General features: G+C 38.2%; 1 protein-coding gene across 1 annotated transcript in view; it reads right to left on the reverse strand.

The window, feature by feature from the left end:
- The window catches only part of SLC6A1 (solute carrier family 6 member 1), a 219,386-nt gene extending 201,406 nt beyond the window's left edge, over window positions 1-17,980 (reverse strand). The window contains exon 1 of the mRNA XM_066596491.1: window positions 17,893-17,980. The gene's annotated coding sequence lies outside the window, so the exon portion shown is untranslated. The remainder of the gene's footprint in view (window positions 1-17,892) is intronic.
- Between the last annotated feature and the right edge of the window lie 475 nt (window positions 17,981-18,455).

Here is an 18,455-nt window from a genome sequence, read left to right on the forward strand (position 1 = left end):
GAACAATCACACTTTGCTCTACTGGCTAACACCATACCAAACTTTTTTGTTTTACAATTTCTCAAGTCACACCTCTTTTATATGCAGGACAATCTGATAATAAAACAAAGTAGAAGCAGGAAAATATAAACCTCCAATGTTGTCCTGCATGTCCATCAACAGAATACAAGTGTGAAGCAGGTGGATGTAGATCCATCTTGCCACACATGGTTTGACTTTGGGTTATCTGGGGGGCAGCACATAGGGAACCCCAGATTTTACTCCTAAACCCTCCAAGGTGTATATGGTCTTTGCTGCGGGGACCCCAAACCATTACTCATTCAGATAGTCATGGTAGTATGGTTGCTGATGCTGCACTGGGCTGATGTGCAGTACCTGAAGGTATAACCAGGAGTCTTGCAGGAATACAGACTGTAGTAAGGGCTGGCAGCAGTGGTGCAATAACAGTGTCCAGGCTGAAGGTCAGGGCATAATACAGGATCCACCATTCACAATAGGTGATGATCAGAGCTCATCTCTTCCCCCCTACACAATGACCTCTGCACAGCTCACAGAGCATGCCCACAATATTCCCCAATGGAAGTCAATGAATCACTTGTAGTGTAATTTGTCTACAGTCCATGAAGCTGCTGTAAAACATATCTCTAAATGCTGCAAACAGTAGCTCAGGTAAGTTTGCAGCTTCCATTGTCATGTACAAAAAAATAGAATTATAAAAATCCAGAATTCAAAAATAAAAACAGCTTAGAAACAACATGTTTCACCATTCAGTGTCAATTAGTAAAATGGTTGGTGATACATTCCATTTATGTACCCCTATAACATTGCCAGCCATGGTTGATATACTAAAAAAAGGTTTAAAATACTATAGCCTCAGGCTCCGCAAAAAGTTACCAGTCTATATCCAACATAATGGCTACCTCATGCCAGGACCAGCTGCAAAAGCCGGTGCCAGCCAAGCAGCCACTATATAGTGGCATCCACAACCCCCCATATAGTGCTCTTCCCGGAGCTCTTATGTAGTCTCAGCATCTATATAGTGCAAGTTTCAGAGTCCTGGTACAATGCTAATTACAAGGTTCTCATACAATTGCATTCACAAAGACCCTTTGACCAGAAAAGTGGTCATATATATGTCTATAAAACTAATGTTTCTGCCCAAAGAACCCTTTTAATCTAGAGCCTTCAATGGAAGCTACATTAAAACCATTGTCACCAAAAGAGCTCCCATTGCCACTTGGAGCCACACGGGTGCAAGCCATTAATAGCTTACAACTGGACAACCCCTTTAAGGGTATAGTCTGAAGCATTATAATAATCAAATAAATAATAACTTGCTGCTTTAAATCGTATCAACGTAAGTTAAACACTAATTTGTATATGAGCCTGTTTCAATTTTGTAACTTTTCCATGGCAGTGCTACATCATTACTCTGTAGTCCAAAGACCCATAATTAAACAGAGTGTGCAAAACTGTAGATATTGCTGGTCAGAATCAGCGGAGGATAAAGTAGACTGTGATAGGATTGATTAACTAAAGAGACAGCACTTGATAGCTTTTCCAACAGCCTTTGACATTTCCACCCTGAGTTTGAATAGACAGACATTGTCCTATTATTAGCCATTTATTAGCTATTGATTTTTCCCCTCCATTTATCTAGACATTAGCAGCCAGAGTGATATGCTGACTTTTCAAAGCCATTTTTGCCAATGCAAGAATCCAAACCCAGCACTTGCTGTACATGAATGACCAAATCAGACTGTTCAAATAATCACAGCTGGCTTGACTGCAGCGTATTTTTCAAATCAAACAGTGATTGCTACGCATCCTGGGAAGGTTTGATGGCGGTCATCTTCCAACTGCATTTTCTATCATGCTCTATAATGATACTATTGATTCGCCTGAGTTGCCAGTTATTGGATGAAAAATTGAAGATATATACATTAAATAAAGTGTGGTAACATCTTCAATGACTACTAAAAGATTTCCCCTGCCCTTTGATGCTGATATATCTTTCATCATTTTAATAAACCAGGGACAAATATAAACTGCAGATGGCACCTGTGCAACAACAGTATATGAACCTCTCGTTCTTCAGTTTTACAAAATTTCCCTTCTGACCTTTTAGAAAACCACTCTCTCAATTAGATCTACTAGAATTTGTAAGACTTTGGTACATATAGCACAGTTTCTTACACAGGGTGTAGTGAAAAAGACTGATCCAGCATAATATCTCAATTTTGGTGTCCTATTTTGGAGCCTCCTTCTGCTACAATAGGGGCAGATCACCTAGAAAGTAATCCATTATCATCCACAAGAGATTCAGGAACCAATCTGCATGGAGAGTCCCTGGAATAAACGCAGGTCCAGCAATGGCTCCATGTATGTATCGTAGCAGAAGGAGACAACTTCGAGTATGCTTCCCTTACTTCAGTCATAGCAGTGGTCTCATGGGGTTATGGGTTGACCCTATATTCTATTCAAATATAACATATTACTGTACACAGTGATTTTTCAACATATTTTAATGGATAAGGGCCCTTTTACATGGAACAATTATCTTTCAGTTAATTACTGGATCATACAAAACTGAACAATAATCATTTGTTGTAAACACGGCAAATAACTGAACGACGAATAATAATAATTTCACTTATCGTTCATCGTAAAGTTTATGCATGCATAGAAACCTGCCAATAATTATAATTGGCCCATGGAAACATGCTAAGTAGTCCTTCCATTATAAAATTAGAACTGGCGGACTACTTAGCAGGGCCGCTCAATGCACTGAGCCGCACCTTCCAGCTCAGACACCAGAGAAACGATGGGGGAGGTAGGTATAACACTTACATCACTGAACTCATCATCTCTTCATCTACTTTTAGCCAATAAGCTTAGTTTATAGTGCTAAACGTTCGTGAAGAGTCTCCTTAAGTTCATCTAATATGGTCAAGTTTAAGTCACACATTTAATATGATATCATTTATGCAAAACATTACAGTTAAAAAAAGATAGAAGATCCCAATGCCAACGTGTGTGGTAGCAAAAGCTGATAAAATGCGGTGGTGAACTGAAATAAAGATAATGTGGTGCTATAACATAATTCAATGAACCCATTGTCTGTCAAATTGTGTAATCAATGTCACAACTGTATCAGTAAAGCTGGTGTCCAAGATAACAAGTGAATGACACATTGACTTACCCTTGAAGAATAAACTACGAAGACAGAGGACATTTTGCATTGTCATTTTGCTCTTTAATGAGTTTGCTTTCTACTTTCTTTACAACAGAGATAAGTGTGAGTGGACTGTCATTGCTCATTGCTTTTGTTTACTGCCCTTTGGGCTTTGGAGGAATAGTTTCAAGTTTTGGAACCGGATTAATAAATGGACTTTATTTAACTAAAATACCAACACATACAGCCCGCAAAAAGTTCATTCTAGTCATAATATTGTTTTGCTCATCTAATGTCTAATGAATATTACTGCATTATTCAGATAATAAGAAGATGAACCTGTTTATTGGATGCACCCAGGTTTAAACAACAAAGGTAGGTAAAATAAATATTTCATTCTGGAAGTCTAAGGAAGAGAAGAGGTCAATGTCACTAACTTTGGGATTCTAGTGTAAAGCTGGAGTTAATATTTTATATGCCTTTTATGCTACCAGAAATTCCTCTAACTAGAGGCAAGATACTTAAGAATCTCCAGCAATTCATGTGGCAGGGTGAAGCAGAGGAGGATAAAAGTTTCATCTCAAAACTGCAAGCTTTTATAGGGAAAGTGCAAGCTTACTGCAAGACATGCTGGTGATGAACCACATTGGGCTGAAGGAACTTTTCCATCCCACTAGAAATGTAGCGCACAGAGCCTTCAATTTATGAAGTGGGCAGTTTCCTTAAATTTTCAAATATAGGTAGATGCAAGTTTAGGAGCAGCAGTTGGTTCACTGTGGTGCAGGAAAATTCTATGAACTAAGAGCTTGGCAGGAAAACAAAGTCCCCAGGTGGAGGTAGGCATATATTGGGCCCTATAATGACTTTGGCAGTTGCAGAATGCTTGATTGGATATTTTATCGATTGTGGGTGCAGGCATTAAAGCAGCAGCTGGTTCACTGTGGTGACAAAAAAGGCTGTGGACAGGGTGTACAGCATGAGGATCAGGCTTTAAGTTGGAGGTACTGGTTAGTTGTCTGCCATTGCGGGGTCACCCTGACTGCAGACCCTAAGATGCAGAGTTTTATTAGCAAGATTTCTTTTCTAAAAGTGTGGGTTATAGTCTGAAAATTATGATAACTCTGTTAGAGTGATAATAGACCTGAGACGGTCATATTGACTCATCCTATTCAGCCTTAATATTTCTGTAATTTGTTTTTATTTTTTTGGAAATCAGAATAAACAACTAAGGGCTAAAGTTCACAAAATTTCTAATCTTACTGCAAAAATGTACGTGTGTGTGTGTTGGTCTCTCTGCTCTTCATTCTTTCACCCATGGTCTACAAGGAAGGATTTATGGGGATTCAGAAGTACTGTCAAAGGTGCTCAGCTGGGTTACGACTCCTCTGCCACGTAAGAACACACCAGCATTATCAATTGTACTTGCTAATTCATGTGTCCTGGATGCAACTTTTGCATTGGTGCAAAGGAGGGTCAAGTTATTGTTCTGGGGTCACTTAATATCACAAAAAAGCCATAATTGCATTTTGGGCTGTAGACCAAAGTAGTCATATATTGTCAGAACAGAGAAGGCTCAAAATCTGAGTAACTGTACACTCAGAGTGCTGTATCTAGGTTTAGGGAAACTATTTTCTGGTCTGTTGCCACAGAAATGTTGAAAACATAAAGGTAGAGTCTGAAAAACATCTGTTGAGTTACAGTCTTGAGCCTAAAAGTGACTTATTGAAGACATGAAAGGCTGAAAATATTTGTCAAAGATTCACAACTATGATACCTAATTCATGGTTGACTATATCTGTGGTGTGTTGATATATGTTGGCATGGACAGTTACTTTGCCCTTTCTTTTGATGGGTTCTGAAGGCGACCAAACACTCAAGTCTATAGTTGATAAAAATGGATGAATTCAATCAGAACAGCCATTTGCCTGTTGAAATGTAACAACGAATGATCGTTTTTAGCTGTCTGATGCCAGACTACTATTGTCTGGAAAGTTGGATGTGTTTAAAATTCTTGTCTGCTAGTATCAGAGACTAAAGATTGTTCGTCCTTCACCCGGTATCACTTAATATGTATGGCCAGTTTGATCAAATGTAATAGCCAATATGGACTAATATGTCTATGATTCTATAAATCTAACAATCCTTCCAATGATCATTTATTCAGTGTCTGTTCAACCATCAACTTACTTCAAGCTAAAGTATATGTCCACTGGAACAGTTTTTCACATCATATTCTGTTTTTTTGGTGATTTTATATTTTTTGTGTGATCATGGAAACACCAAAACTGGGTGGACAATCTACTGGGTATTCTGTTCAAACCTACCACATTTTATCAGTTTGCACAGCAGAAATTATGAATGTTAGGAAAATGAAACGACAGGAAATGTAAGAAAAAATCAAAATAGTTTTTTTTCCACAAAATAAGCAAGCTCTACATTTACCCCACTGGTAGTATGGAAAATATCTAGTCTGTACTTAATTTCTTGCCACATTCTCTCCAACATGTCCACTGTTATATTAGCAATCATATTATGGATCAGAGCTTGAGAATCATTCACTGTGATCATGAAGACATGGTCCTTCGCAATAACCCCAGAGGAAGAAATCCATTGAAGTAAGATCTGGTGTACAAGGGGGCCAACAAACTGGTCTGTCATGTCCAATCCAGTAACCCATCAATCTATAAAGGTGTTTTTGAGAGAACTCCGAATATCCAATGTGAGGGAATACCATCTTGCTGAAAGATGATATTAGGTTTCAGATCAACTACTTGAGGATACAGGAACTGTTCCAACATGTCAAGGTATACAGGGCCACTTACTGTACATTCACCAAAAAAAACCTGAATGATAATCCTGTCCTCCATTATGCCCACCCAACATCTTGAATTATCTGTTTCTCAGTAGACATGGGGATTTTCGATTCCCTATATCCGTACATTTTGCTGACTGACATATACTAACAGATGAAATTATGAAATGTGTCCTTATTTGAGAAAAAGATGTTTCCAAGAAAGTGACAGTCGGTGTTGATATGATCCAGCATTTTGGTAGCATATTTCTGCCTGTGAGGTTTCTTGTCTAGATTCAGTTGTCAGGCAATTTGCACTTTGTAAGGATACATACGAAGTTGCTTTTGCAGTCCTAAATGCACTGTTGTTGACGGTACGTTGAATGTTCTTGATAGTTGGCAAATTGATTTTCCCAGACTTCTCTGAAACCTCGCACAAATTTCCTCTTTCTCACTGGAAACACTTTGACGAGCTCACTCACACTGTTTCAGGGCACTTCCAGTTGCAAGAACCTTCTGGAACCACACTTTAACTGTTTTCCCATCAGGTGATTCTCCTCTGTACACTTACCAGTAATTTTTTTAGATTGAAATGATTGATTATTTGAGAGCTGCATAGTGAGCGATAATTTTTAAATTAAACAAAATTCAAGATACAAAAGGCCTCATTTACCAAAACTATCTTTCCGTAAAACTGTCTTTGTTGCCCATATCCACCAATCACAGCACAACTTACCTTTTTATATTGCTCTGGTAAAATAAAAGCTTAGCTGTGATTGGTTACTATGGGCAACAAAGACAGTTTGACTACTACCTCGCGTCCCCAAAAATAGGCCCTAGCCTAATTTTCATGGAGGTTTGAAATATAAGCCCTACCCCCCAAATAACCCCTAGTTACACTACATGAAAAAAACAATACATTATCTAGAAGGCTTGGTCCAGGTCCCTCTTGGTGATCTCTAGAGGTTCGTCGCGGTTCCTGCAGTCCTCAGCTACTCATACAACATCACTTCCTCTTTACAGGATTCATAATTCCCACCTCCATGAAGTGATGGCTGTGATTGTTTTTTTGACCGCTGCTCAGCCAATCAATGCGGCGCTGCATGAACCATTGTGATGGCTGTGATTGACCGTGGCTCAGCAAATTCCTAAATCCTGCCTCTATAATGCGATGGCTATTGATTGGTTCTTACACCGCTGCGCAGCCAATCAATTCAGTGCTAGATAAACCAACCATTTATGAATCCCGTAACCAGGAAGTGATGTTGTTTGAGTGTCCGAGGACTGTGAAAAGCACGTTGAAGCTATGGAGAGCAGCTGAAGGGACCTGGACTGAGTCTAGGTAATTATAATAAGACATCCCCTGAAAGTAAGACCTAGTGCCTTTTTGGGGCAAAAATTAATATAAGACAGGGTACACAGGTTTGATAAATAAGGCCCAAAAGTCTTTAATTTTTTTTTTTCATCCAGTGCTAAATACAATCCATCATTCACCATATTTTTATCATATTGATTGATTAAAATGTGGGAGGTATGAATGGAACACCCTGTATAGATAAATAATAGATTGATTTGTACTATATTAATGAAAACATTATTGCATACTGATGGCAGAATAATTCCATGCGCCATATAAAATCAATCACTGAGGCAGTGACAATTCTTTTAATAGAACTCAATTAAACTCAATAGAACTCGAAAAGAACTAAAAATTAAATCTTTATTACTTAGCTTGTAAAAAAAAAACTATGGAGATGGACAAATATTAAACAAACAAGGAGAAAACCGAATGCTCTAGAGTGGGTTTATGTGTATTCATCCATCTCGAGTAGAGCAGGTCTAATGGTCAGGGGAAAGGATAGACAGTAACATCGATAGTTTTTTGTGGTGTTTTACTGTTTATGCTAGTTTTACCAACAATGCTATGTCTATGCTTATATATAATAAATTCAGCCAATACTCCACCACCTCTTTGTGCTGACTGTTCATATGACCCTTGTTCCCCAAATACAATTTAGGTCTTATCACCAATATTTTCGGCATAAACTTCGAGGGTAAATGAAATAATGCCGTTCAGTTCATAACCAGGGTTTTCCACTGTATGTAAGTCATATATATCCTACAACATTTTTAAATGTCACCTTGTATGTTGGTAGCACTGTGGTTTGTGTGCCTCTGTTGCTTCCCCTGTCGGTGTATGATCTGTTTGTGTTTGTAGTGTGTGCAAGGGAGACGCTCTGAGTAGATGGTGGCAGTTTGTGAGGAGCCATCTTGAGTGATAAGGAGCTCCTTGTGGGACTGTTGGTAAGACTCTGAGTAAAACAGTTTTTTCTCTAGCAACATCATCAGTTCCTGGCTCCTTGTAGCATGTGTGAATTCTTAGCCCAAGTTGTATATGGCTTTTTTTCTTCAAGTGCCTGGAATTGTGTGAAAAGCTATCAAATAAAATGAGACTTAAAGCCATCTTGTGTGTCTACATCATGCAAGTTATTAGTATTATTTATAGTACCAGTGTTTCTGGTGGCACAATGCGCCACTTATAAAATAATATAGTGAATGACATCATTACACGTAACTCAGTGAAGAACCTATGATGATGGTTGGAGTTGGTAAAAATATTGAAGGACCTGTAATGATGTCACCGTCGTGTGATCAGGGGCAGTGCTGCAATGATTCAGCTGCTTGCTGAGGTGAAATTGTGACTGGGATGAAAGACCTGTGATGACGTCACCACCATGCGATCAGAGGTGGAGCATGTAACTCACTCACGGACAAGGGGTCATTATTACTTTGATTCTCAGAAGACCATGGTTATGTGTAGCAGTCGGAAGGATCAGATCAAAACCCATGTATGGACACTTATTTTATTCTTATGTATGTAGCAATGGCCAATTTTCACAAGTTTGATGGTAAAAATATGCTGTTAACACAATGTATTGAACATTTACAAAGTGTAGGCTGATTGTGTAAGGTCTCATCGGCCTTCAATCAAACCTGTCCTTGAACTCCCTGGAAGGAGTTGCCTGCAAACAGTTATTCTGATGCCTGCAAAGCAACAGTCAACCCTGATAGCCATCATATAGAAACTAGAAGCTTTGTATGGGGACTTTACCACTGCAATGGACATACACAAAATGTTTTATACTCAAGATCGAAGGTAAGGGGAGAGTCTCGAGTAGTTTTTAACAGGCTTACAGAGTCTGTGGAACTAATTAGCACAGAAAGTTCCTAATGGTTGTGCTGCAGTGCCTCAGCTAGACAGGCTGCTTTTGGACAATTTTGCACCTCAGATTTGTAACTACTCCACAGAATAAGCATTTAGAGCCTATATGAGAGTGAAACCATCAGCTATCCTGATGGATGTAGTTCAGGAAGCTTTGAAGATGCTAAGGGAAGATAAAAATAATATTGATAAGTCTGTCCAAGGGGTGAATAGTCTTAATAACATTCCCCATCTTGTGTCTGACACAACTGGGATTTAATCAAAGGTGTTATGGAATCCTTAAGGGAGTTGAAGCGTGAGATCAAAAAATGGCAGGCAAGTCATCATCCCACCTTGTCAGGACTCTGAGTTAGAAGAAGCCCAAAGAATAGTTACCAGCAATGCTGGAGGTGTGATCAGCCAGGACACTTTGCTCAAGAGTGCCTTGTAACTAGACATGCCCGTGTTCAACAACCATCATTATTTCTGTCTTTAGCTACTTGTCGTCCAATGGAGAATAACAATATTTCAAGTCCTGGTGGTGTATCTGTGCCAGAACACAGGTTTTCTCCAGCAGATCCACAGATGTGTGGTACCCGATGTTCCACACTGTACAAAATGGGAATCAAAACATTGTAGCTGCACCTATACCAGTTATCAATCCAAACTCCGGACCATACTGTATCTAGTCCTGCGGCAGTAATGAAAAGGGCTCAGCAGCAGAACTAGTGTGTTCAGAGATTTAAATGACGAGGACTAGGATTGTCACAAATTTGAGCTCCCACATCAGAGACTTCTAAAGCAAAAAACATTGTTTGTGATGTTGAGCAACAGATGAAGCAGCTTCAAGAAGAACAAAAACCAAACACCGATGTCCAAACTTCTGAACACTGGAGCTGGATCTTGGTAACAAACTCATAGTGCAGAGGACTGCACCCCATAAAATGGAGTGAAGTGTAAGGAGGATATACCCTACAACATTTTTGAATGTCATCTTGTATGTTTGTTGTCTGTAGCACTGTGGTCTGTGTGCCTTCATTTGCTAACCCTGTTAGTGTGTGTTCTGTCTGTGTTTGTAGTGTGTGTAGGGAAGACGCTCTGAGTAGACAGTGGCAGTTGGTGAGGAGCCTTCTTGAGTGATGAGGAGCTCCCTGTGGGAGTGTGAGATAAGTCTCTGAGTAAAACTGGTTTTCTCTAGCAACGCCATTGGTTCCTGGCTCCTTGTAGCATGTTTGAATTCCTGCCCCAAGATGTATACGACTTCTTCATTTTCTTCAAGTGCCTGGATTTGTTTGAAACATTGGCAAATCAAACAAGGCTTAAAGCCGTTTTGTCTTCTCAGAAGACCCTGGTTACATGTACATCCACTGGTTGCTTTCATCAGGACAATCCAGTTTCACAATAGTAAAGCCTTTTCAGAGCGGTACCAAACAGATGTATGTACTTAATGGTCTGGGGTCCCTGTCAAACAACTACAGCCAAAAATATTATACTAAATACATTAATATGGTATATTTTCTAAAAAGCTTCTGTGGAGCCTATGTAGAGCCAAAGTTAATTGCTAGTCTGACTTCCTTCTTCCAAACCAACAGAAGATTAGTACACATGAACACCTTTATAGACAAGTTTTTTAGTCAACCTATGTGGTGGCCGATGCTTTCATTTAACATCTAATTCTTGCTTTTGTTCAGTCACACATTTTCTAATTTTCATTGCTCTCATTGGAATTTGTCATCAAACATACCTCTTTAAATTAGACATTTGGAATTTGTAACACTTAATAAAGCAAAGATAGTGGTTACCAAAGCTGTCAACTGTAAGACAGTGTACCCTTCATTAATGCAGGTTCCTTAAATTTAAAGAGAACCAACTAAAAAGATCAAGAGGGCTCGCTTGTAGATCCTGGTCATGACTCGTTTGTTTGCTTTTTTCTCAGCTATGGATTAGTCAAGAAATATTCCATGGTCTCTCCTTATAGTAGGAACAAATGTCTGGAAGGCCAAAACCTCCAAAAGCTTTACCTAATTTTAAACTATCATTGTTTAATCAAGGTCTCCTTTCAATGAGAAGGAAATAAACAGCAACCTAATCTGCTTGAAGTTAGACGGAGATGGATAAGTACCATTTGCAGAAGGTATAGGAATTTGGGGAGAATAATATGTTAAAAAAATGTCCTTCTTGTCCAAGAGATATACAGAAGAGAAAATAATTGCAGTTGATTGCGGATTTTGGATAGTAAGGTAGTATGGTTAGCATTGTAGAGTTGGTTGTGCTTTTTGGCTTTGAATATCTAAATAAATTAATTGCTCACTTAGCCATCTGAAAGGGACTTGATTGCGGATTTTACTAATTGAGTCAGAAGAGGCAGAGATATTCAAGGCCTCTGATTGGTTATAATTAACTTTAAAGTTAGAGAGCTTTCCAAACTTTACAAAAGATATTAAAATGTGCAGTATAGCTTGAGATGAGTTAGCTACTAATATGAGCAGTTCATATGCAAAGGCAGCATTGTGGTGTATTAGGTTACCCCTCCCTAATGCCTTCAATTTCCTGTCTCTGCCTAATTGTTCGAATCAGCACTTCCATTACTAAAATAAAAAGCCCATGGGAGAATGGGCAACCCTGTCTGGTGCCATTTTGTATTGCAAAAGACTCCGATAAGACTTAATTTACCCTGGCTCACGCTGATAGGTAATTGTACAAAGAGATAACAGAATACATAAATTGCTCAGGAAAACCAAACTTGTGAAGAATTTTCCTCACCTATAACCAATTCACACTGTCAAATGCTTTCTTGGCATCTCTACCTAGAAGAACCAACAGAATTGTATTTTTAATATTGTTACGGATGGCATGGATAATTCTAGCGGAGTTGTGCTTCCCTTCCTGCTACAAATTCAGTCTGCTCCAGGTATATTAATTTGGGGAGAAGCCTACTAAGTGACCTCGTTAGCAATTTTGTCCATATTTTATTTTCCCAGAAACTGTGGAGTAATTTAATTTCTTATATACAGCTGATTTTTGTGCAGCATGCAAGCCTTTTATAACTTGTTTCCAAGGCTGCCCAAGGCCTGACCTGGCTAGAAAAACTTACTAAAAAAGATAATATCCCACAAAGGCTAATATCTCTTTTTATAACCACATTATTATTTTGAACTCATCTGGAACTTCTTCATTTGGAAAGAAGAATGGGAGAAAAAATTGGGTAAATACCATGTATGTTAGCTAGATCTCAAGGTTTCTCAAAATGTATTTGTATTCAAGAAAGTTCATATAAATTGCTGACTAAGTGGTACAGAAGGCCTCCTTTCTTTAAATTGATCAGACTATCTGTGAAACAGAAGTGAAGTCTTTGAAACATATCTTCTGGTCATATACTGGAGTTAATATTTTCTGGAAAGAAATTGAAAAGTACATACAAACAATATGTTCCCAGTCTACCCAACTAATCCCTGAATCAGAGTCACTATAGATTTCACACCCTCCCTTGATCCTCAGAAAAAAATTATCTTGCTCCACAGTTGGTCCAGGCAGAAATACTATTTATCCCTCAAAAATTGAGAATTAAGGAACCTCCCTGGACTAAGGGTCCTTTTACATTGGACGATTGATGGCCACTTAAGTGCCTGACAGTTGTCCAATATATTATCACTTTCACACAAAAGTAATGATCATTCAGTGAATGGAGATGGAGTGGACCAGAGATCGCCGTTCTTAAAGGACATCTGTACTGAATATGTCAATTTATGCTAGTCTACCTGCTTTCTCATATCTTCCTTTGCAAGCGTCTTCTTCCTACCACTACATTCATGTCAGACAAGCGTTAAGTGAAATTGTTTGATCTGTTGTACAGTATTTCAAGTATAGAAATAAACTCATTGTCAAAAAAAATCAAGCTCCTAGAAGGAGTTGTCAGAATCAAATAAAACTTTATATGTGTGATTATAATGTAGATATAAGTCAGTGATTAGAATATAAGAGCAAAAGGGTAATTTATTGTGGAAAGCTGAACACATGAAGGAAGACTCTTATACCTTGTTGGGTCAGCTTTAGTTTGGATGCACGATGTGATACGGGCAGGCATGGAGACATACAGGTTAGATGTGGCATCCTACGGCATATCAGTCCACATTTGTTTGAGCATCTAGATCATGCAAGTTCATAGGCTGTCAAAGTTGGCATCCCAAATGGTCCAATACATGTTCTATCGGCAATATATCTGTCAACCAAGCAGGCCATGTAAGTGTGGCAATGTTGTAAAGGCATTCCTGTGACATCCTTTCTTTGTGTGGCTGAGTATTATCCTGCTGAAAAATGCCTCTTGGAAGCCTTGAAATAAGAGGAACACATGTGGCTGCAGGATGTCCTGAACATATTGTTGAGTTATCATTGTTCCTTGTACCACTACTAGGGGTGACTGAATGTTGTATGCGATGGGCCACCCGGACCATCACACCAGTAGTGGGAGCAGTGTTGCACTCCACAGCAAAGGCAGGATTGAGGCACTCACCCCGAGGTTTCCAGACATGAACATGGCCATCGTCAGTGCCCAAACTAAACATGGATTCTTTGCTGAAGACAATCTAGTTCCACACTGTAGCACTCCAGTTTCGTTGTTCATGACACCACTGTAAATATAGGGGATGGTGGGTGAATGCCAAGGCAAGACATGTAATGAGCTCTGTGAGACCAAATGTCCTTCAGCCAAGCACCTAGATATGGTTCTGACAGACACAGGGCCCTGTAATGATGGTGCCACTTGTCTTTGGATGGTGGACAATGAAACAGTTGGAGCTGCTTGTGCTGGTCAGACGATCAGACAATTCTCTCTTTTTGTGGTCTGTTTAGGGCATCCTGAGCAAGATTGCTTTATGTGCTTGCCCTTATGCATCTACTGGTCCCAACACTTCCTAACAGTCTGGCCAGAATGGCTCAAGTGGTGGGCAATTCGTAAATAATACCATCCAGCTTCTCGCATTCCAATAATGTGTCTCCACTCAATCTCTGTTAACTGGCCAAAATCTCTTCAATTGCATCATTGAGTCATGTCTAGTGGTCAACAAGCTCTAAGTTGAGAAAGAAGTCCGCTACACAAGTAGCCTCTGAAAGCCTTTTTATAGGCCAAAGGTGGCATCACTTTTTAGAGTCTCAGGTGGCAAAACCCTTCGTCTAATCCCACCACAACTCTTATCATTTTCAAATCTGCCTGAGATGTAACTGCCTGTTGAGTTTTGCAGCAAAACAAAAACTCCTGGGTTCTTGATTTTTTTTGTCCATGAGTGTATTTACACAAATTGTTACTGGAAACGCCGTTCAATAGAAAGTTATTTTTAAAAAATCAATAGTTTGGTACCTCTATATTTGAAACTTAAATCATAGGGAAGTACAGTACATGGGAATGGCTGAAGATAGGACATGGAGTGGCATGTCATCGCTGCATCACATGGGTGACGCAACTAATTAGTCAAAGAAATATGTTGCTAATAGAGATGAACAAGCACGCTCGGTAAGGTCAGTTACTCGAGTGAGCGTCTCTCTTCTCGAGTAACTGCCTTCTCCTCCGAGCGTGCCGGGGGGGGGGGGTAGCGGGGGGCGGCGGAGGGTAGTGGGGGGGAGAGAGATATTCCTCTAACTCTTCCCCACGCTCCCCTACGCTCTCCCCTGCCGCCCCCATGAACACGCTCGAAGGAGAAGGCAGTTACTCAAGAAGAGCGATGCTCGCTCGAGTAACTGACCTTACCGAGCATGCTCGCTCATCTCTACTTGCTAACTTTAATCAAAACATGGAGAGCAAGACTTGGCTATAAAAATTAGGTACTATATTTACAGAAATATTCTTTCAATTCCTTGGTAGATAGAGTTTGACATCACTTCACAGTTGTCAACCGCACTGATTTTAGTGGCATCGAAATTGACATATTGCTTTTCTTCTTAAATTCCCCCATAAGGGCAAAAAGCCTAAAATGGCAACTTTACATTATCCCTCTCTCTTGGTAGCATAATATTGTATAATTTCTAACATATTTGCTTACTACAAAATCTGCATATTAATAGCATAGTGAATAAATATGATACAATTCCATAATACCGCTTGCAGCCATTAATAAACATAAGGAAGCTACGCACATCCTAACCCATTTGCATTTCCCCCCAAATATAATAAATTCAACATACATTTATATTTGTGAACGGCTTAATTTGATTTTTTTTGTGGATTTATGTTACAGTCTATATTTTCTCCAGGCTCTACAGTTATTATTTACAACCTATAATATTTACCACTACGAAACGTATTCAAACTGCATTATTTTATTTCAGGATGCAGGCAGGCTCGTCAATGGCCGACACAGTTACACAGAGCAACAATGTCATTTTTTAAGATATATGCCTTTTAATTAGAAATCCTATTAAATTGAAATAGCGTTCCTGCTAAACTAAGAGCAGCGTGCCCTATAAACAATAAGACATAATCCCTTATAAAATACCTTACACAGATACATAACATTAACACAATGTGTAGAAAATAAATGCAATGTTGGTAAAAGAGGTGACAGTATTGCTTTATCTAATAATTTACATTTATGCTTAATTTTTTATGATTTTTCAAATAATTTCAATATTTTTATATTAATTCGTTAAAAAAATGAAATGTCAAAACTTGGAAAAAGAAGTAAAACAAATAATGTGCCAACTTCAAGTAGATCATTTTTAATAGTCTTAGTTAACAACATGTTTAATTATTCACATGCAACATTAAAAATCCTGAAAATGATCATATTCCAACGAGAAGCAAATATATCTACAGCCTATTGACTGGAAAGGAGAGCAGTATGGTAGCCCAGGGTTTAAGGCTGAAGGAAGATATAAAGATCTTCAGTCAGCTTGGTCAGTGATGGCATTCAACAGATCATATTGAGAGTAGAGCCAACAACAATGATCACAGACTTGGCTATAAGACGGTTCACTAGAAAGACTTGTTTGTCCTGCTAAATGCTAGTTGACAGACATCTCCATTAATTAGCAAACATCAGTATTTATTCATCAAGCTCAATAGATTTCCATTCACAATGAGTCAAACACCACACATGATCCCGTATAAAGTTTGCAATGTTACATTTTGAGTTATTTCCATAATGTGTATGAACAAAGGCGACAGACTCATGTCCTTGGAGATGAAAAGAACAGCTCTGATGACCTTGGGCATTTTGTGCATAAATGGATACTTGTCAAAAACTATAACTGACCTCATTTCTTTTAATACATGAGTAAAAAATGCTGCCTATAAAAGAAATATATCCTATACATGGATTGCAAAAATATGCAACTAAAAGTGCGACAATAGAAGCGCAAGCTGTCACATCAGTTTGTACAAATTAATGGTAGCTGTTCATTTGCTTCAATTCAGATGTTAATCCCCCTTTTTTCTAAGAAATGTGATTCTAGTGATATGAATTTAATGGTGATTGAAAGAGCTGGAAGAGACAGTTGTATTTGCTTTGGTATAAGATACATTCATAGTGTATTTAACATGCATGGCAATACCCACAGCAATAGAGGCTTCAAATGAGCAAGACAAACAGAGCAATCAAAGCAGACCTGGGGAACAACTAGCTCAGAGCAGGGATTCAGTCACTTCCAACCACAACTTGCTGATGTTAATTCCATTTATATTCATTACCGGAGAAAATGTATGAGGCTTGCATTGTCTTATTTTGCTATACACTCAATTTTTTTTTTGCTTTGAGGTTGTATTTTAGAGAGGTTGATTAATGTTTCAGTAGAGTCCCCATGGCAGAAAATTTATAACAGTGTGTATATAATACTATATGCTGGAGATATATATATAGCCTTAAACCTGGCGTAATATATATATATATATATATATATATATATATATATATATATATATATATATATAATATTTCAGCAGTATTCTGCAGTTCAATATTAGTTAATAAAATGTAATTTAATCACTGTACAGTAAAAAAAGAGAATTATGGCATACCATACATACCGTAACTACCTATATTATTTAACTCTTAGCAAAATATTTCAAACATGTAGCATTCATATATATATATATATATATATATATATATATATATATATATATATATATATATATATATATATATAGACACACACACACACACATATATATATATATATATATATATATATATATATATGTGTATATTGCATTTTATTTGCAATTTAAGGTTTTTGTTAATCATACATTGCATGTTGATTTGTGTATCTACCTTCCGCATGTACGCTTACGCTTAATTTCATTACAGAGATAAGCTAACATCACATTGTAGCATCTCAAGCCAAACTGCCTTTTGACAGAGAATCAGACAGCAGTAACACCTGTAAACTGGAGCACAGATAGTACAGCGGACCAACAAAGCTTATACAATCTAAAACACATGTATCTTCCATTCATCCATACATTCATACATACAGCAGCTATGACATTCCTGCATGCAATGTCCAACTGAGATAAGTAAATCAGATTTTCCTGAAAGGCAACTGCACGCAACTACAAAAAAAATTCTGCTTGCTTCAGCTCCTGAATCCTGCCACTATAATTGGAGATATATACTCTCAGATAAAATACAGGGACATAGTTCAGCATCAGAGCAAATGTTCTCTTTTATATTCTCTATAGGAAGATCATTTTTTGATGCAAACTTTGTTTCCGTCTATTCATAGAAATCCTACCTGATACAGATGTGCCTCTATGGCCAGGGTTCATTTTTTGATCATTTCAGCTCAACACAGTAGAAATTCAGTTGTTCTCAGCACCAAATCAGCACAGCACAGCTCTAATTCAGTAGACTCAACCTCCACATCAAGACTTAGACACACCTCTCCCGATGTCATCTGCTACTCTCCGGCTCCTAGGAATAAATGAGAAGGACCTGAGCTGAATAAAATATGGATACATTCTGCTACATTGTCACACATCAGACCAATAATATTCACTTTCATTTTTTATGGAAAATCCTGTACTAACAGCTAAAGTTAAGTGAGAGGAAAATTCCATGCTTTTCGGACTGTTCTCTTGATTTGATTGTTAGGGCGATGTTATGCAGAACAGAAAATATATGTGGTAACACTCATCAGGTCAAAAGAACCTCTTGATAGTATGTAATAAATGAAGATCAGAGCAAGAGTATGAAAGATAGATAGATAGATAGATAGATAGATAGATAGATAGATAGATAGATAGATAGATAGATACGAGATACATAGATAGACAGATATGACATAGATATATAGAT

The sequence above is a fragment of the Eleutherodactylus coqui genome, chromosome 3, assembly GCF_035609145.1.
Source record: "Eleutherodactylus coqui strain aEleCoq1 chromosome 3, aEleCoq1.hap1, whole genome shotgun sequence".
Classification (NCBI taxonomy): domain Eukaryota; kingdom Metazoa; phylum Chordata; class Amphibia; order Anura; family Eleutherodactylidae; genus Eleutherodactylus; species Eleutherodactylus coqui.